Below are 22,201 nucleotides of genomic sequence, written 5' to 3' on the forward strand. Positions count from 1 at the left end.
CTTAGCCCCAGACAACTCGAGAGTGCAAAAATTTCAGAGGACAAAGGATAAAAAGGAGTTACTATTAAAATTTAAAATACCCTTTTAACAAACTCTACCTGGGATTTCTTGAAAATTTTAATTTACTAGGCTTTGCATTTCATCAAAAGATAAGAGCCTTACTGTAAAAGAAGGATTGAAACTGAAAAGTAATGAACTGTTATCATTTTTTTCCATTCTACCAGAGTCACAAAACATGTATGTACGAGTTCACTCTAAATGATGCATGATTTATTGCAGAGATGGTAAAAAACTCAATGCTCATTTCTTTTGATCTCACCGAAAATTTGCATTTTGAAATATTCTAAATCTATTAAAATAGTAACAATAATATAAAATTATATCCTATTTTCCAGTGATCAGGAACTTTACGGCGCTAAAAGATTTATTATGAGTAAAAGCTTCTGATTTCATTGTCTTCTAACAGGTTTTGTGTGAATGAAATGTAAATTTCTTGCACCATTCCGACTTGAAATAAATGCGCAAGTCGTATATGGTAGGTAGACAGAGTCAACCTGCAATTGTTTTGGAGAAATCTGTAGATCTTGTCAATCAGTAATCCTTCAAGAGGACCAGTGCTCTTATTAGTCTTCAATGTGATTTTTCCTAGAACATACACAACCCTTGTATTCTTTGCCAATTCAAGCTATTGCAATTCCTCATCTACAGAGTAGTTACTTTCTGCCACTGTATTTCTGATTTCATAACTTTTGTCATGTGAGGAGGAATGAGTTCCTCTAAGCTTGAGATGGTATTTTATGCTTTCAACAACCTGGTTGATAAATTCAAATCCTTCAATGTTTGGGGCATCTTTGTAACCATATTGGGCTACGCATTTATATACACCCTTTGGCTCTAGTTTTCCAACCATAAATCTCTCCGACAAAAGCACTATCTTGACTAGATCATTCTTATGGTGACAGTGACAAGAACTTCATGGAGAGACCCCACATTCTTTTCATAATGTTCAATAATCGGTGGTCAGCCAGAAATAAGGCCACTACAGAAGAAACAAGTTCTTGGTACATGTGAACTCACCCGGGTAACCAATCCATTCAAAACTTCTATGCTGAGTTTTCTTCATGCTAAATATTTATACTTTTTCTGCCTTCCATAGTTCCAAGAGAACATTATGGTCAGAAAATTAGGAAGGGACACCAACCTCCCTGTGGCACCTTATTCAATACAGATGATAGATAAATGGCTTCAAAGATAGCAAAAAAACATAGTGAAGGGTAGTACAAGCAAAACATGCATGTTCCAAACCACAAGCATGACCAAGGCTACTACGCATGTCGTAATGAACATAACCCCAACAACTACAACCCCTGCACCACCAAATACCTAAAATTATCCTTGGAAACTCAAAAGAATCCATAAAAACTACCAAACTCTGTTGTCAAATATAAATTTGGATATTCTTACCATGTGCATTTCCAGTTTGTGTTCCATCCCAAAATCCTACGACAATTGCAATATAGATAAACATGAGAACATAGTTAACTTCAGGTGAATAGATCTGACCCTCGTAATTTTTTAAGGTATGCACATTCTTCAGTCGAGGGAAGCAGCGAAGAGCCATGGATTGTTTTATGATTGAGAATGTTGCTGTAATCAATGCTTGACTAGCTACAATGGCTGCTAAAGTGGCAAAAATTAACATTAACCAATACACAAGTGTTGTGGCCACAAACAACCCCCCTCTTTGTTTAGTACTAGCAATAACACTAATCAAATGGGGACCCTTAATAAAAAATCCAAAAAACATTTTTATAAAAACTTTTGTATTTAACTCCTTAAAACTATATCGCATCGCGAGAAGAGAATAAAGCATTTCCTTATGAGCATAATAAACTACAAAGAGGCGACGCGAAATTCATCGCATCACGTACATTATGAAGCGCTCTTAAATAAAAATCTTAAGAAATCTCCGACGGCCGATGTGCAACGTCGCATATCGCAATATCGCATAAGAAGCACCCAATGATTTAACAACTCGTCGCGATCTGCGATCTGCGATAATCTAATCTGAAAAAGTTGTGATGGCACATCTAGGTAATGCAATGACGCAATGCTGCTATCGCCCATCGCAAATTTCCTCAGCTCAACATTCAAGAAAAGTTTTCTATAAACCAAAATTGGGCGCGCGCCTTAAAAGAAATTAATGAATGTACGCCAAAGTATTCAAGAAGGATAGTTTTGTGCTTTTCGAAGCGTCAGTTCACGATGAGTGTCATGATTTTATACATTCATAGAGGTTAGAGCTTTCGTATCGGTATTGATTATCATTACTCTTTTCCTTTGCGTGAACTGCAGGAATGAAAAACAGGAAACAATATGAAGCAATGAGCAGGAAAAATCTAAGGAAAAGGGGAAAGCGCCAATGCTCGGAGAACAGAGAAGAGATGCCTTCATAAACGGATGCCGCATGCAACAGAACCGCAAATTCCAGAGTATCACTCAACAGATGCTGATGTCAATAGGTGATTCAACATTCAGGGTCAGAAAGCTCACAAAAGCAGCATGTTTACGAAAAATCCTGAAACTTCTACCCGGTGAAGGAAAAAGCGCTAAAGGCAGAAAATGCACCAGAAAAGCCCTGAACAAAGAACGGAGGCAGTTTACATCGCTAAGAAAATTGTCCAGAAAGCAAAGTCCCTAACTTGCTTAGTCATTCGCAAGGTCGGAAACCGAAATAGCAAAAGCAGAAGCAGTTTGAGAGAAATTTGGGTTATTACCGAGTATACACACAGTAAATCCACCCAGCCAAAGGAAGATTCTCGAAACTATCTTCTAGTTTACTAGAAAGTGGTGCCAGCGCTTGCCATTTCTATTTTCATAGCTCAAACAAAAGCAGAAGACGACCAGCCAACTCTTCCCAGGCGAATGTTGCATGCTCGCAGCACTGAGGAGCAAATACAGAAATAGTTAGGAATTAGATTCAATTTTTAGAAATAGTTTTGCTTAAGAAAAAGGGCGGTCATTTAAACCGTATCCGAAATTTATGTAATTAAGTTATTTTAGTTAGCAGTATTTAAACCCTTCTCATGCATTTGGAGAAGGGTCCAGAAATTTGTCAAAAACTTGTCCTCAGAACATGCACTTTTGCACCCTCGGAGGGGGTTTTGATGAATGGATGGATCAAGGTTTATTAATGTTTGCATTTGATATCTGCTACTGATGTTGCACTTCTGTACTCTTAGTAGATGTTAGAGCAAGGAGAGATAGATCATTGTTGCTTGAAGCTTATGAGTAGAACCAGTCATAAATGGTACTTTTATCTCTTGGCCATTTCTGCTTATATTCTTAAAGTGATATACAGTCTGTAGTTGTTTATATGTTATTGCATGAATGTGTGAGTTACCATTTGGCACTTTTGTATGGTGGAGCCATTTATTTATATCCGATATATGAATAACTTATTATGCGATATGCTGTTCACAACTGTTTTTCCTAACTTTTTATGCAAAGTGGTTTATCTTAATTGATTTCCATTCTTATGATAGTTGAATGATCTTTATTACCAGTTATTTTCTGAAATCTTTTTAGATCGCATAATAAAAGAAATACATCCCGGGTTAGCATAGATTAGATGTGTTGTTTTTCATTAGATTACAATAGCATAAAGTTAGTTTAAAAGTTTGAATTAGATTAGCTTTAAGTATTCTTAGATCAACAAACATCCAACTCTGCACACACACACACACCCTTAGATTTGGAAATTGGTCCCATTATCCCCAGTCAGACCCGTTATACCAAACGGATAAGGAGCTGCCAACCAAGGTCCGGACAGGGTGGGTATCCCCCTTGTTGTCGACCCGATTTTCGGGGCTTCAACATATTTGGCGCTAGAAGGAGGGCCCGAACTATGAATGGCACCTAAATCAAAATCTAAATACCATTCTGAGAGTAAATCGCCCTCATCAACTCCCCCGACTTCCCCAGCAAGTTTAAATCCTGAGTCAGAAGTCGCTCGAGTATTAACCGCTGCTACACACCCTAATATTTCAGACCAATCTACCATTGAACCCCCTGAAGTTCAAACTCTGATTCACAAACTCTAGGGATTTTCCATTTCTACTCAGAGGTCTCATAAATCTCAAAGCAGCGTGACTTCGCAATACAATCCTGCTCATCCCCTGACCAGATTAAAGAGTGAAAATTTTGGCATCCAGCCAACAGAATTCCCTCTCCCCACCAGGAAAAGAGCAAGGAAAACACCACAAGAGTCTGACAGTGACACTCTTTAATCTACATCATCCATTTCAACTCCGTCACCACGAAGTTAGCCACCCACATATTCATTCCAAACCATCATTCATCCACTTACCGGAACTCCCACAACCCTTCTTCAATCATCTACGATCATAGTATCCTCATCTTCCCAGCCACAGGGATCATCTTCTGCGCTTTCATTCACTAGCAACTCAACGATGGCCCAGTCTCCATGGAATAATCCTGGGGCAGTTTTAATGCCTCCACCCTTGAGTCAAATACCGGCCCATCCTGAGAAATGGCTACCCAAATTCAATCCAGAAGCAGGCATGCTAGCAGAAGAACACATAAACAATTTCATGCTTTCTGTCAATCTCAACGGAGTTACTAACGAAGATGCTGTTGTTCGGCTTTTTCCCTATACAATGCAAGGAACAGCCGGGTCATGGTACTTTTCATTACCCTCCGGGTCTATCACAAGTTGGGACATTTTTCAAAGTCAATTCCTCACCAAGTTTGGTGATGACAGATCAACGACAACGTTAATCAATGACCTATCCAACCTTAAAGCCGAGGCTAGAGAACCCATCAAAGATTTCAATTTACGGTTCAATAAGATCCTCAACAAAATTCCCACTGCTTCCCAACCCAGCGAAGAAGTACGATGTGAATGGTATATTACGGCCTTACCATCAAACTTAGCAATCTTCGTGGATAGGGCAAATAAAACAACCTTAGTTGAAAACTTGACAGAAGCGATAGCAGTAGAGAAACGCGTAATAGCCCTAGAAAAAAGATCTGCGTTAGAGGAATGCAAGTCTAAAAAAGTCACCTTCAAAGAAGACTCCAAGAAGAAACAAACAAAAGACCCTTTCGATTTGGAAGGATTGCAGAAAGTATTAAAGACCATGTCCAATGAGATGATTGACATAAAAAAAAAAGTAGCAGAAACTTCTTCAAAAATGCACTACAGAGCTTTTAAAAGAGGTCCTTCAATAGATGTGAAACCACCCAACGCTATTTCAAATGTCGAATCTGAAGAAGAGGAAGAAGAAGACAGTACCACTGAAGAACAGACTGATGATGAAGAAGTTGTGGAATTACAAGTAATGTGGGATTTCATCCTCCCACAAGAAGAAGATCAAGAAGCATTTCCGGTTAGCACACGAAGAAAAAATCAACTTGATCCTCCCCAAACTACCCCTAAGCAGAAGAGCGCAAGCTCTGCAATAAAAGATAAAGTCGCAACAAAGAAAACGACCGCTAAAGCGACTCATTTTAGCCCAGTCCAACCAGATCAAACAACTCCATCAAGAACACTGATAGTTTCGGATGAAATGGAATACAATATTATTGACGACATGAAAAAGACTAGGGCTAATATTACTCTTTACGAATTGAGCAAATTGAAACATCAACAGAAGATAATGATGAAAGAATTACATGCCGTGCCTATTACATCTTTGCCTACAGCTGTAGCTTCCCACAACATGGGAAGACCTCCAACCAACACGATCAATAAGATTGATCCAAATGACATCGCCTTGATTGGAGGAAGATCAAGATCTCACACTCCCCCTTTTCTTCTCACTTATGAAATTTTCAATAAAATTGTGCACAATTGTTTGGTAGATTCTGGTGCTTCAACGAATATTTTACCCAGATCAATATGTGCCAAGTTAAATGTCCAACCACAAAAATCCGTAGTGTGCATAGTTCAGCTTGATCGATCTCAAGTAGAAGTGATTGGTGAACTTAATCAAGTAACCATAAGATTGTCATCTAACCTGAAGGTATGTCAGGTTATTGAAATTCTAGTGGCTGATATCCCAGAATTCTATGGCTTGATTCTTATCAGGGATTGGTCCGAGAAACTCCATGGATACTTTTCAACCGACTGGTCACACATGTGGTTACCCTATAATGGCAAACCGAATCAAATAAAGGTTGAACGAGAATTACACCAGAAGTACATAGTAACGGAATTGGAGGGAGAAAATGAAGCAATAGCATATAACAGCAGTATCATAGGCAATTACTCGGTAGATTCTTTTCTCGGAAATGTCAATGCTCATACATCACCTTACTTAGAAAATTCAGTTTTATCCCAAGTCGAAAATTTTTCCCAAACTGATAATTCAAAGTGTGTTAATTTTGTAGATAAACCTATAAATACATCTTTGTTTTGGAAATTATATTTTGATGGCTCTAAATCTAATGAAGGAGCAGGAGCAGGATGCGTTCTGATTAGTCCAGAAGGAAATAAGACCATGCTTACGTGCAGACTCGAATTCGATTGCACAAACAATACAGCAGAATATGAAGCCTTGGTGCAAGGCCTATACAAAGCAATCGGGTTGAATGTCAAGTATCTTCAAGTCTTCGGAGACTCTGAGATTGTCGTCAAACAGGTACGTAATACTATACATTGCCTATCAAGTCATTTAAAACACTATCAATCTTTAGTACAAGATCTGACTGAGCATTTCATAGCATTCAATATTTCTTCAATCCCAAGACTCCAAAACGCAAGCGCAGACCTTTTGGCTAACGTAGCCTCTAGGCTTATTCCCTCCGAAGAGTTTAGTCCAGATAGATTCTCAATAGAATTGATCTTTAGACCATCCATCCCTGACAACATTGCAAATTGGAGAGTATTCAACGACAATCCTAATATTGTAAATTTCCTCACTTCCGAAAGATCCTACTCCAATCAGATAATTGACGAAGACCATCACGATCGACAAATACAACAAAATGGCACTGATAATGCTATACCTAAATCGGTGGTTAAGTTAGAAGACTTATACGATTTGAAAAATCGGTTTAAAAGGCCTGCCAATTCAAAGCTCTGCAGTTCAACTCTGAACTACGAATTAGTAAACCTAGGGACCGATGATAAACCACAAAACGTTACTCTATGCATACGCCTAGCCCCGGAAGAAAAACTAGCATATATTCGTCTTTTGAGACAATATAAAAATGTCTTTGCCTGGAATTACGATGAGCTGAAGATGTATGACACTTCTATCATTCAGCACACTCTTCCTATGATTGACAACGAAAAACCTGTCCAACAGAAACTAAGAAAGACCCACCCCAATTTAGAAAATCAGATAAAAACTGAGCTAAACAAGTTATTAAAAGCCAAATTAATTTTCCCCGTCAAACATTCCAAATGGGTTTCTAATATGGTACCTGTTAGAAAGAAAAGCGGAGATATTAGAATCTGTATCGATTTTCGGAATCTCAACAAAGCCTGTCAAAAAGACAATTTTCCTCTCCCACCTATGGAACAGATATTACAGGCAGTAGCAGGATCAGAACTGATGTCTTTCTTGGATGGATTTTCAGGATATAATCAAGTGCTGGTACATCCCGATGATTAGTTGAAAACCACATTTAGAACTAAATGGGGCACATACGCATATCGGAAGATGCCATTTGGTTTTATCAATGTCGGCGCTACATTTCAGAGAGCCATGGACATCGCATTCAAGGGTTTAGTCAATAAATCCGTAGTAATTTATTTGGAGGATATAACAGTGTACTCCAAGAAGCGAAGCGACCATCTCAGAGACTTAAAACAGATCTTTCAACGATGTTTAAGGTATGGGATTTCACTTAACCAAAAGAAATATTTTTTCGCATTAAGTGAAGGAAAACTTCTAGGATTCATAGTGTCAAAATCCGGTATTCACATTGAGCCTGACAGAATCAAAGAAATTTCTGAAATATCCCTACCTCATAATAAAAAATTCATGCAATCTTTCCTTGGTCAAATCAATTTTGTAAGAGATTTGTCCCAGATTTTTCACGAATTGTGTCTCCTTTGCAAACCATGATTAAAAAGAATTCAAATTTTAAATGGGGTCAAGATGAACATGAAGCATTCAACCTGATCAAACAAGCTATTATTAATGCTCCATCTTTAGCAACCCCGAATTTTTCAGAATCTTTTATCTTATACACATTGGCCTCAGAGAAATCTTATGTTGCGATTCTAACTCAAGCAAATCAAGGAAAAGCGGAAGCTCCAATTGCGTTTTTTAGCTCAAATTTACAAGGTGCTGAACTCAATTTTTCAGAGGTGGAGAAACAGGCCTATGCCGTTTTCAAAGCGGTCAAATATTTCAGACCTTTCTTACTTAAAACCCATACTAAGATCATAGTACCGTTTCCAGTGGTAAAAAATATTCTAGTACAGAAGGATGTGGGTGAGAAAAGAGAAAATTGGATCACTGCTTTACAGGAATACGACCTTGAGATCAAACCATCAAACATTGTAAGAGGTCAAGGCTTCTGCAAAATGTTGGCTGGAGCATCGCAAATTCCTGAAGTCCCATCTGAAGAGGTACAACTGTATGAGGTAAGCCTAAACGATGCAGAATCATTATATGCTGACATCATTTATTATCTTAAGAACGGATATGCTCCATCACACCTAGATCACAATAAGAAAAGAGCTCTGAGATTGAAAGCTAAACAATATCATCTCATAAATGATGTTCTTTTTAGAAAGAATTATGATTCTGTTCTTCTTAGATGTCTTGAGAAAACTGAAGCTGAAAAAGTTTTGCAGGAACTCCACAACGGACCAGCAGGCGGACATTATGCTGGAGATGCTACTACACATAAGATCTTACGTGCAGGATATTACTGGCCTACGATGTTCAAAGACTCACACAGTTACATAAGGAAATGTCAAGTCTGCCAAACAACTGCTGGAAGACAAAAGAAGTTGTCCATGCCACTACAGCCAGTAAACATCGAGCAATCATTCAGTCAGGAGGGGCTTGGACATAATAGGTGAGATCGTTCCTCACTCTTCTATGCAACATAGATACATCCTCACGGCAATAGATTATTTTACTAAATGGGTAGAAGCAGTTCCCCTCAAGACAGCTAATTCTGAAAATATTATTGAATTCATAGATCAATTTATAATCACTAGGTTTGGATTACCAATGGCTTTAATGTTTGATAATGCATCATACTTTTCTAGGAATGCAATGACTGAGTTTGCACTTAAAAGAGGGTTCAAACTGAAATATTCGGCCAACTACTATCCGCAAGGTAATGGGTTAGCTGAGTCAACAAATAAAAACCTAATCAGGATTATTAAAAGAACAGTTGACTAGAACCAAAAGAATTGGCACAAAGCTTTGGTAAATGCTTTATGGGCAGATAGAATAACGAAGAAAGCTTCAATCGGCACTTCTCCCTTTAATTTATTTTATGGGAAGGAAGCGGTTCTTCCAACTCACTTAGTCATCCCCTCTTTGTCTTTAGTACAATACATCGATGAAGTATCTACTTCCTCCATACAACTAAGACAAATGGAAATAATTAAATTAGAACAACAACGAGAACAGGCTAAGAAAACCCATTCTCATCACCAAGCGCTGATAAAATCCTCTTTTGATTCAAGCATAATGACCAATTTTTTTTTTCAGATGGGAGATCTAGTTTTGAAATGGGATAAGGCTCATGAAGAAAAAGGCAAACATACGAAATTTCAAAAGATGTGGCTTGGTCCTTTTCAGATTGTTGAAGTCATAGCTCCATCAACGTTTGTGTTGCAGGATTTAGCAGGTAGAAGGGATTCTTTGCCTGTTAATGGACAAATCCTCAAAAAATATTTTCCATAGAAGATTATTCTTCTATTTTGTAGAATAGTTTTGGTTTTTCTTTTCTTTTGCATAATAAAACCAGTTGTAAATGGTTACTACAGGTATTCACGGAAAAGACACTAATTCTCTTTCAGATTTTGAGCTTTTCGCTTGTATAAATAACAAAAATTTTCACAAATCTGATCTTTATTATAGACAGATAGAGTTAAAAAAAAACTTTAGCCTAGATATGATGCTAGTTTCAACTTCAAAAATTTGATGAAAGCAACCTTTAGCGAAGAAATTGTTTTATATCAGCACAATGAAAGGTATCAATAGCAAAATAAGGGTTCTCTGTAAAACTATTATTTTCAAACTCTATTATTGTCGTCCAGAGCTTTCTTAAGGAAAAACAATGACTTCCTCCCCGCTAAAGAAAATCACAGCATTCAGAGGAACAATCCAAGAAACACTATTTCTTAAAAGAATAAGAGGTCTCATCACGAGCCGGCTTATCATGATCACAGATATTATAACTTGCTGACTTTGCCAATACTGTCTACCAAAACAGGGCAATGACTCAAGATTGTTACAATCAAAAGACAATGGGTCTCATCACGAGCCAGCTTGTTCAGCAAAAGTGTAAATCAAGTGAATGACTGTGTCATAATTTGGCTACCAAACCAAGACATTGTTCTTTAGAGAATAAAAAAGGAAAAAGTGTCAATGTGGATTTTTCTTCGAACGTTGTAGATAGCCTTAAGCAGGATAAAGGATCATTGCTGGGTAACAGGTAACCCTGTCGAGGCTATGGACGCCTGCTGGCAGCACAGGCTCTACCTATGACAAATGAGCATATTTTAAAAGCCGGCACTCAGAGAAGACTTTATTTTACCTTTACAAGACCAAGTAATGGCTGATGTATATACAAGGACAAAGCCTGAGGAAGCAAGCAATTAGAATTGAAAAAGGTTGAAACTAAATATCATTAATAGGATAAGGCATAATGTACTCTATCTATCCATAACGAAATTTAGACCTATGAAAATTTTTCTGTTTTGGAAGTTAGAATTCAATAGAAAAATAGAGATAACTGGTTCTTCCAGGTGAATCGCCATTGTTGTGGCCACAAACAACCCCCCTCTTTGTTTAGTATTAGCAATAACACTAAGCAAATGGGGACCCTTAATAAAAAATCCAAAAAACATTTTTATAAAAACTTTTGTATTTAACTCCTTAAAACTATATCGCATCGCGAGAAGAGAATAAAGCATTTCCTTATGAGCATAATAAACTACAAAGAGGCGACGTGAAATTCATCGCATCGCGTACATTATGAAGCGCTCTTAAATAAAAATCTTAAGAAATCTCCGACGGCCGATGTGCGACGTCGCATATCGCAATATCGCATAAGCAACACCCAATGATTTAACGACTCGTCGCGATCTGCGATAATCTAATCTGAAAAAGTTGCGATGACACATCTAGGTAATGCGATGACGCGATGCTGCTATCACCCATCGCAAATTTCCTCGGCTCAACATTCAAGAAAAGTTGTCTATAAACCAAAATTGGGTGCGCGCCTTAAAAGAAATTAATGAATGTACGCCAAAGTATTCAAGAAGGACAGTTTTGTGTTTTTCGAAGAGTCAGTTCACGATGAGTGTCATGATTTTATACATTCATAGAGGTTAGAGCTTTCATATCAGTATTGATTATCATTACTCTTTTCCTTTGCGTGAACTGCAGGAATGAAAAACAGGAAACAATATGAAGCAATGAGCAGGAAACATCTAAGGAAAAGGGGAAAGCGTCAATGCTCGGAGAACAGAGAAGAGATGCCTTCATAAACGGATGCCGCATGCAACAGAACTGCAGATTCCAGAGTATCACTCAACAGATGCTGATGTCAATAGGTGATTCAACATTCAGGGTCAGAAAGCTCACAAAAGCAGCATGTTTACGAAAAATCCTGAAACTTCTACCCGGTGAAGGAAAAAGCGCTAAAGGCGGAAAATGCACCAGAAAAGCTCGGAACAAAGAACGGAGGCAGTTTTCGATGCGCGATTAGCGCCTAGCGCTAATCGTGCATCGCTAAGAAAATTGTTTAGAAAGCAAAGTCCCTAACTTGCTTAGTCATTCGCAAGGCCGGAAACCGAAATAGCAAAAGCAGAAGCAGTTTGAGAGAAATTTGGGTTATTACCAAGTATACACGCAGTAAATCCACCCAGCCAAAGGAAGATTCTCAAAAATATCTTCTAGTTTACTAGAAAGTGGTGCCAGCGCTTGCCATTTCTATTTTCATAGCTCAAACAAAAGCAGAAGACGACCAGCCGACTCTTCCCAGGCGAATGTTGCATGCTCGCAGCACTGAGGAGCAAATACAGAAATAGTTAGGAATTAGATTCAATTTTTAGAAATAGTTTTGCTTAAGAAAAAGGGCGGTCATTTAAACCGTATCCGAAATTTATGTAATTAAGTTATTTTAGTTAGCAGTATTTAAACCCTTCTCATGCATTTGGAGAAGGGTCCAGAAATTTGTCAAAAACTTGTCCTCAGAACATGCACTTTTGCACCCTCGGAGGGGGTTTTGATGAATGGATGGATCAAGGTTTATTAATGTTTGCATTTGATATCTGCTACTGATGTTGCACTTTTTTACTCTTAGTAGATGTTAGAGCAAGGAGAGATAGATCATTGTTGCTTGAAGCTTATGAGTAGAACCAGTCATAAATGGTACTTTTATCTCTTGGCCATTTCTGCTTATATTCTTAAAGTGATATACAGTTTGTAGTTGTTTATATGTTATTGCATGAATGTGTGAGTTGCCATTTGGCACTTTTGTACAGTGGAGCCATTTATTTATGTCCGATATATGAATAACTTATTATGTGATATGCTATTCACAACTGTTTTGCCTAGCTTTTTATGCAAAGTGGTTTATCTTAATTGATTTCCATTCTTATGATAGCTGAATGATCTTTATTACCAATTATTGTCTGAAATCTTTTTAGATTGCATAATAGAAGAAATACATCCCGGGTTAGCATAGATTAGATGTGTTGTTTTTCATTAAATTACAATAGCATAAAGTTAGTTTAAAAGTTTGAATTAGATTAGCTTTAAGTATTCTTAGATCAGCAAACATCCAACTCTGCACACACACACACCCTTAGATTGGGAAACTGGTCCCATTATCCCCATTCGGACCCGCTATGCCAAACGGATAAGGCGCTGCCAACCAAGGTCCGGACAGAGTGGGTATCCCCCTTGTTGTCGACCCGATTTTCGGGGCTTCAACAACAGGCTATGGTATTGCTTTGTAGAATGTAGAGCCTATGTCCCCTGGGCTTTTTTATCAAATAAGCCGCTTGTCTCATATATGTCATAAGCATAAACGGGTAAACCAAAACACAGAAAGCAAGCTACAACAAAAAACCCAAATTTCTCATTATTGTACTAAAACTTAAGGAGGATGAAGCACACAGCTATGATGAAATACTAATAATTATGTCCTTGACATATAGCTTGGACCTGGATTGATTTCCTATTGAAATGGCCCATGTCTGCAAACATGGCCTCGACAACTGGTTCCAGTCAGAACAAAGAACTGATGTTAGTGTTTCTATTTGTATAGATTTAGCATAAATAATTGGGATAAAGCTATGAATTTTGTTTGAGAAAATCATTGGTATGGATTTATCAATTGAGTTAGAAAACCGTTCCAAGTATACTATATCATAAAATGAGACACACATCATCATGCGAATAATAAATACCTGTTATACATAAGGCTACACTTACAAGCATCGCCCATCCTTGTTAGTTATATTCATGAAAGTAATAGTATATATAATATGGGTTGAATGCCTTGAATGCTCCAGGATAATATTTCACAATATTATACTGTCCTATCATGTTGTTGGTCAATGTTTGGGGCATCTCTGTAACCATATTGGGCTACGCATTTATATGCACCCTTTGGCTCTAGTTTTCCAACCATAAATCTCTCCGACAAAAGCAGTGTCTTGACTGGAATCATTCTTATGGTGACAATGACAAGAACTTCATGCAGAGACCCCACATGCTTTTCATAATATTCAATAATTGGTGGTAAGCCAGAAATAAGGTCACTACATAAGAAACAAGTACCTGGTACATGTGAATTCACCCGGGTAACCAATCCATTCAAAACTTCTATGCTGAGTTTTCTTCGTGCTAAATATTTATACTTTTTCTGCCTTCCATAGTTCCAAGAGAACATTATGGTCAGAAAATTAGGAAGGGACACCAACCTCCCTGTGGCACCTTATTCAATACAGATGATAGATAAACGCCTTCAAAGATAGCAAAAAAACAGAGTGAAGGGTAGTATAAGCAAAACATGCATGTTCCAAACCACAAGCATGACCAAGGTTACTACGCACGTCATAATGAACATAACCTCAACAATTGCAACCCCTACACCACCAAATACCTAAAATTATCCTTGGAAACTCAAAAGAATCCATAAAAACTACCAAATTCTGTTGTCAGATATAAATTTGGATATTCTTACCATGTGCATTGCCAATTTGTGTTCCATCCCAAAATCCTATGACAATTGCAATGTAGATAACCATGAGAACATAGTTAACTTCAGGTGAATAGATCTGACCCTCGTAATTTTGTGAGGTCTGCACAATCATCACTCGAGGGAAGCTACTAAGAGCCATGGACTGTTTTATGATTGAGAATGTTGCTATAATCAATGCTTGACTGGCTACAATGGCTGCTAAAGTGGCAACAATGAACATTGACCAATACACAGGCTGTGGTATTGCTTTGTAAAATGTAGAACCTTTGTCCCCTAGCTTTTTTTATCAAATAAGCCGCTTGTCTTGTATATGTGATAAGCAAAGATGGGTAAACCAACACACAGAAAGCAAGCTGCAACAAAAAACCTAGATTTCTGTTAGGGTCCCACCCTAACCCCCTTATTTATGTCATGGGATCACGTCATAGTCAAGAGTCAATAAAGCCCATATTAATATTTGTAAGTGGTTAACCCGCAATTAATGACGGGACCACAGTTAGTTGCAAATGGGTGGTAGTATTAGATAGATGGTAAATGGGCGGTAGTATTAGATAGATGGTATTAATAAAACCCACGATATTGGCCCGTGGTATTGCATGTATGAGTCATATATAAAGGATAGAGATTCCCTGCGAGGAGTATCGTGTCTTGTTTTTGTAATCGAGCTCTGCTCTATTGGAGGTTGCCCCCTCGAAGAGGCCTGTGAACATTTCTCTCTGAATAATAAAATCATTGCTATTCTGTGTTCTGGGTATCTTTTCTTCGCATATTCTGTGTTCTGGGTATCTTTTCTTCGCATATTCTGTGTTTGGGTATTACTTTGCAGGTTAAGAGCATAACAAGTGGTATCAGAGCACTTTCCAGGGCTCGGTGGGATCTCCAAATTTTAGCAAATTTTTTTTGGCTAGAGACGTGTTCCGGCGTCTTTAAACCACGGGATCTGTCGTTAAGTGCATAAACCTGTGGATTTGGGGAGGCATGCACGCAGGAAATACAAGAGGTGGTCACGTCTGTTGGACTCCCTTGTAACCCCTGTGGGTACCCCTTCGAGTAGTAGCGAATTAGACAGAACCGCGCACGGACTGTCTTCCACGTACCCTCTGGGTATATAGGAAGCCCCCTAGCTCCCTTGAAACCTCGCCATAGATAAACCTTCGGCTGTCTTGTGGCTACAGTACACCGAGAACAGCACTCGGAGAGATTACTCGCCCGTACGATAGGGTAGTCGGGTTGTACGGCTAAGGGTACGGTCGATCCTCCTTAGTTAGAGCCCTGAAACATTGGGCCGAGTACTACTGTCAGACCCTTATGTATATTGCGATCTGTAGCACCTGACACTCCTCAAGACCATAGTTCCCTTTCTATCGAGGGATCACACATCATCTATTCCAGATCAGCAAGTGCAGCAGCAGCAGACATCAGTCCCGCAGCTCCATCAGATCAGCAGCAGCAGACATCAGTCCCGCAGCTCCATCAGATCAGCAGCAGCAGTTGTTCCACCATTCAGATCTCTCAGATCCACCAGATCGGAGTAGTTGTGAAGGGTTCCTGTACCTGGATATAATTTTCGCAGGACTTTTGGCGGCATTGACATTTTGAGGATTTGGCGACTGCAGTATTGATCAGGAAGGAGTAAAACTCTGTTAGGAGTTTTCCCAAAAAAAAAAAAGTCTGAGATCTTCCGGGGCGCTTATTGGTGACCTAGCCCATCAGAATCAGGACGACGAGCTGAGCAAGGTGGTACCATTCAATTTCTTAGTAAAAAAATTTTGGCGGTCCCAATTTTTCATCAGGTTGGTGTATGGTAGAAACTCGCGCTCAAGCAATGGCCAATGAAAGGATGGACAAAATTGAAGACAAGGTGAACTCCATCCAATTTTCGGTGAACGAAATACAACATGAGATTAAAGGAATAAGTATCCAGATACAGAACGCAATGAAGGGCAAGGAGCCAGCCCACGAGGAGGCGAATAATGGTCATGAATACCATGAGGGTGAGTCTAGCCACTCTCCCCACGTCTGGCACACCCACCCACCACCCAGTCAGCGACCTCCCAAGTTGGATATGCATAAATTTGATGGTTCTCACATGTCCGCATGGCTAGCACAAATGGAGCAGTATTTCCAATTGAATCATATCATAGATGAGGGGACTAAGCTTATGGTGGGCACCATGTACTTGGACAATGAACGATGGCAATGGAAGGAATGGCATCAGCGTTGCAATGGACATTTTCAGAATTGGGCCCAATTTACTAAAGCTCTTCGAAATCGCTTTGAACAGGAAGACTCTTTTTTGGGGCGTCTCACTAAGCTCCGACAGACGGGTACAGTGGAGGAATATATTACTGCTTTTGAAGCCTTAGCCTTCCGCACTAAGGGTCTCACAGATGAGTTCTACATGGAATGCTTTATCAGCGGTCTTAAAGAAGCCATCAAAGCTCAGGTTCAACTCCACCACCCTCCCACATGGACAGAGGCTTTCCAGGTAGCTCGTAAGGTGGAACGTGCATTAACAGCCCAATCCAGCCGCCCCAACTTCCCCACTAAGGGTCGTCCCTCACAGGCTCCCAACACGACTCAGACACTTAAGATTCAAAAGGTGTCACCTGCGGAAATGGCCGAAAGAAGGAAGCAAGGACTATGTTACTACTGTGATGAAAAATATTCCCCGGGTCATAAATGCAAAGAGCCCAAGTTTTTTCAAATAGATGCCACTGACTACAGATCCACCGAGGAAGATCCACCACTTGAGGAACCGGAGGCGATCGAAGAAGATAACCAAAAGGAGATTGTATCTGATGAACCAATTATTTCGCTAAATGCATTGGCAGGAATTTCTTCCCCTCAAACTCTCAAAATCAGGGGTTTCCTTAAACATCGCCCAGTAGTAGTCTTGATTGATAGTGGAAGTACCCATAATTTCATCCATCAAAAGATCGCTGAAGTAGCACATTGTTTTGTCCGGGCAGTTTCTAACTTCCAAGTCCAGATTGCAGATGGGGGCACAATGAAATGTGAAGGTCGCTATGAAAATGTCAAACTTCAAATGGGGGTTATCAATTGAAAACCCACATGTTTGCAATACACATGGGGGGTTGCGACATTTTCCTAGGCGTGGAATGGCTCCGCACTCTTGGGCTAATCACAATGGATTTCCAGGAGTTATATATGAGTTTTAAGCAGAACAACTCCACACATACCCTCCGTGGACTACAGGCGGGAGCCCCCTCTATCATCAGCTCGCATAGGATGGAAAAATTGTTAAAAAAGGGCCATCATGGAGTGGTAGCTCAATTTAATGCCATCTAGGTAGTCGACACCATGTCTCTGCGAATTCATCCTGAGATGCAACAGATTTTAAATAAACATCGGACGGTCTTTGACAAGCCTCATGAGCTTCCACCCTCGCGAGGGGAACCTGATCATAGCATCACATTGGTTCCAGGGGCCCAACCCCCAAATGTGCGGCGATACAGATATCCGTTCAACCAAAAGAATGAAATAGAAAAAATCATCAAGGAATTGTTGGAAGCAGGTGTCATTCGTCCTAGCATTAGTCCTTATTCATCCCCAGTGGTCATGGTCCTCAAGAAAGATGGGGAGTGGCGGATGTGTCCCGACTTCAGGGCCCTCAATAAGTTGACAGTCAAAGATAAATTTCCCATCCCGGTGGTTGACGATTTGCTGGACGAACTCAATGGGGCTCAATTCTTCACTAAGTTGGATCTTCGCTCAGGCTACCACCAAATTCGCATGAAGGAAGTCGACATTCCCAAGACGGCTTTCAGAACTCATGAAGGCCATTATGAGTTCCTGGTCATTCCATTTGGTCTCTGTAATGCCCCCTCTACTTTTCAGAGCCTTATGAATCACCTCCTCAAACCATATCTCAGAAAATTTGTCCTTGTCTTCTTCGATGACATCCTCATCTATAGTGGCACTTGGGTGGCACATCTTCAGCATGTAGATCTACTATTGCAACTGATCCGCACGCATAAATTATTTGTCAAGATGTCTAAGTGTTCGTTTGGCATGGAAGAAGTTGAGTATTTGGGCCACATTGTGGGGCGTGAAGGTGTCAAGGTGGACCCCAAAAAGATCCAGGCAATGCAAGAATGGCCTCAACCTAAGACCTTGAAAATCTTGAGAGGATTTTTGGGTCTCACAGGCTATTATCGTAAATTTGTCCGCAACTATGGCCGCATAGCGAAGCCCCTAACTCAACTCCTAAAGAAAAATTCCTTCTTCTGGAACGAGGAAGCACAACAGGAATTTACCGCTCTCAAAACCGCCATGTGTTCCACTCCCGTCTTAGCACTACCTGACTTCACCAAATCCTTTGTCATTGAATGTGATGCTTCAGGTACAGGTATTGGAGCGGTCTTAATGCAGGAAGGGCGACCGTTGGCCTTCACCAGCCAACAACTAAGTGGGAGGAATCTGGGCCAATCTACCTACGAGAAGGAAATGATGGCCATCTTACATGCAGTCGAGACCTGGCGACCTTACTTGTTGGGGCGATGTTTCCAAATCCGCACAGATCATCACAGTCTTAAATATTTTTTGGAGCAACGCCTATCTTCCCCACAACAAAATAAATGGTTAGCCAAAATGTTGGGATATGATTATGAGATCATTTACAAGAAAGGGAAAGACAACAGTGTAGCAAATGCATTGTCGCGCCAATTTGAGGAGGAAAGTACTTTGCTCCCAATTTCCCTCCCCATTCCAGACTGGATTGAAGAGGCTCGCAGAGAATGGTTTTCACATCCCGGGCTCTCCCAACTCATTTCTCAATTGTAGGTAGATCCTAGTTCCAGCAAGGGCTACTCGTGGCAGAATGGCATTCTTCGCTACAAGGACAGAGTCGTAATATCACCAACATCCACCCTCAAAAGTCGCATTTTAGCAGAATTGCACTCATCTCCCATTGCAGGACATTCGGGCTTTCAGAAGACGTATGCTCGCACCAGAAGATCATTTTTTTGGACTGGCATGAAACAGGACATCCTTACTTTCGTAGCAGAATGTGACGTCTGTCAACGCCACAAAGGGGAAACCGTCAACACACCAGGCACATTACAACCATTGCCCATTCCGGCGTCAATTTGGACGGAGGTCTCCATGGATTTCATTACAGGTCTTCCAAAGTCTAGGAACAAGTCAGTCATCGTGGTGGTTGTGGACCGACTGTCGAAGTATGCTCATTTCTGCGCCCTACCCCAACCGTTTACACCAACTTTGGTTGCTCAAACTTTCATGGATCAGATCTTCAAATTGCATGGCATGCCCACTTCTATTGTGTCCGACCGCGACCCGATCTTCACCAGTAATTTTTGGCAGGAACTCTTCAGAATACAAGGCACTCAACTCAAACTCAGTACTTCATATCATCCGCAAACAGATGGTCAAACCGAAGCCGTCAACAAATGTCTAGAAACCTACCTTAGGTGTTTCACTTCAGAAAAGCAACAACTTTGGGTACAGTGGTTACCTCTGGCTGAATGGTGGTATAACACCATCTATCATGCCACCACAAAAATGACTCCCTATGAAGCAGTCTATGGTCAACTTCTGCCTTCCCCTACATCTTATCTCACGGGGTGCTCCAAAGTACAAGCTATGGATCAACTCCTACAACACCGCGCAACCATGCTCGCCCATCTGCACGCGAATCTTCATCAAGCTCAGAACCGTATGAAGCAACAGGCCAACCAACATCGCTCAAAGCGCCAATTTCAAAAAGGGGATCAGGTCTTTTTGAGGCTGCAACCATATAAGCAAACATCACTCAAAGACAAGGGTTGTCAAAATCTCTCTCCAAAATTCTACGGACCATACCAAGTACTTCAGCGCATTGGAGAAGTGGCCTACAAGTTGGCTTTGCCACCTACAGCAAAAATCCACCCAGTTTTCCATGTATCGTGCCTCAAGAAAGTGATTGGGAACAATTGCCGAGTTCAAACCAGTCTACCTGAATTGGACGAAGAAGATTCAATCTGGCTTCAACCTGAACAGGTTCTAGACACACGAGACAAGTACCTACGCGGCCGCATGATTAAGGAGGTCCTCGTCAAATGGAAAGACACCTCTCCGGAAGATGCAACTTGGGAACCAGCCACTATTCTTCAGCAGTTTCCGCAGCTTCAGCCTTGAGGACAAGGCTAGTCTTAAGGGGGAGGGCATGTTAGGGTCCCACCCTAACCCCCTTATTTATGTCATGGGATCACGTCATAGTCAAGAGTCAATAAAGCCCATATTAATATTTGTAAGTGGTTAACCCGCAATTAATGACGGGACCACAGTTAGTTGCAAATGGGCGGTAGTATTAGATAGATGGTAAATGGGCGGTAGTATTAGATAGATGGTATTAATAAAACCCACAGTATTGGCCCGTGGTATTGCATGTATGAGTCATATATGAAGGATAGAGACTCCCTGCGAGGAGTATCATGTCTTTTTTTTGTAATCGAGCTCTGCTCTATTGGAGGTTGCCCCCTCGAAGAGGCCTGTGAACATTTCTCTCTGAATAATAAAATCATTGCTATTCTGTGTTCTGGGTATCTTTTCTTCGCATATTCTGTGTTCTGGGTATCTTTTCTTCGCATATTCTGTGTTTGGGTATTACTTTGCAGGTTAAGAGCATAACAATTTCTCATTATGGTACTAAAACTTAAGGAGGATGAAGCACACAGGTATGATGAAATACTAATAATTCTCTCCTTGACATATAGCTTGGACCTGGATTGATTTCCTATTGAAATGGCCCAAGTCTGTAAACATGGCCTCGACACCGGGATCCAGTCAGAACAAAGAACTAATGTTAGTGTTTTTATTTGTATAGCTTTAGCATAAATAATTGGGATGAAGTTATGAATTTTGTTTGACAAAATCATTGGTATGGATTTATCGATTGAGTTAGAAAACAGTTCCAAGTATACTATATGATAAAATGTGACACATATGATCATGTGAATAATCAATACCTTTTATACATAAGACTACAACTCCAAGCATCACCCATCCTTATTAGTGATATTCATGAAAGTAATAGTATATATAATATGGTTTGAATGCCTTGAATGCTCGAGGATAATATTTCACAATATTATATTGTCCTATCATGATGTTGGTCACGAACCAGGCAATCATGGTGGGTGAGAACATGAAGCTAACTTTACTTGTACCAAGTTTTTGAAAAAGAAACAGTAGTAACAGGATAAAAAATGACACGAGTACAACAACGCCTCCACAAGTTAACATACGAAAACATAAATTATGTCAGGAAGTGGGATGCCATAATTCACATTATACACATAGATGATATCATGTTTATGATAGGGAGCTACATCCCTCCTTCAAATAAACTAACCCATACTGGAAAACTTGATTACATCCCAATATACTCATGGAAGCCAAGATAATAGTGTCTACTTCACATTCTTGTATCATCTTACCATGTGCATTGCCAATTTACATTGCCTGATATTTCAATAGTCAACGCTCTAGCCAATCACCATACAGGTGCCCATCATAACAACAATCAAAAAAAAAATCTGAGTCGTTGCACTCTTCTCAAGCAATTCCTTTGTCTTCGAGTTGATAGCCTTTCCACCATTTTGCGTACTGAAAAACTTCAATCTAGTATCTGATGCAAGGCGCGTGAATTGCTTGCCAGTGCTTTTTTCAAGGTTGACAACCCCTATATTCTTTGCCAATTCAAGCTATTGCAATTCCTCATCTACACAGTAGTTAC

The 22,201-nt window shown here is 39.9% G+C and overlaps 1 pseudogene; it reads right to left on the reverse strand.

The window, feature by feature from the left end:
• Positions 1 to 427: 427 nt before the first annotated feature.
• On the reverse strand, positions 428 to 21,708 carry LOC149243420 (potassium transporter 6-like; annotated as a pseudogene).
• Between the last annotated feature and the right edge of the window lie 493 nt (positions 21,709 to 22,201).

This window comes from Pinus tabuliformis, chromosome 8 (genome assembly GCF_031772625.1).
Source record: "Pinus tabuliformis cultivar Carrire ecotype Pingquan chromosome 8, CPIR1, whole genome shotgun sequence".
Classification (NCBI taxonomy): domain Eukaryota; kingdom Viridiplantae; phylum Streptophyta; class Pinopsida; order Pinales; family Pinaceae; genus Pinus; species Pinus tabuliformis.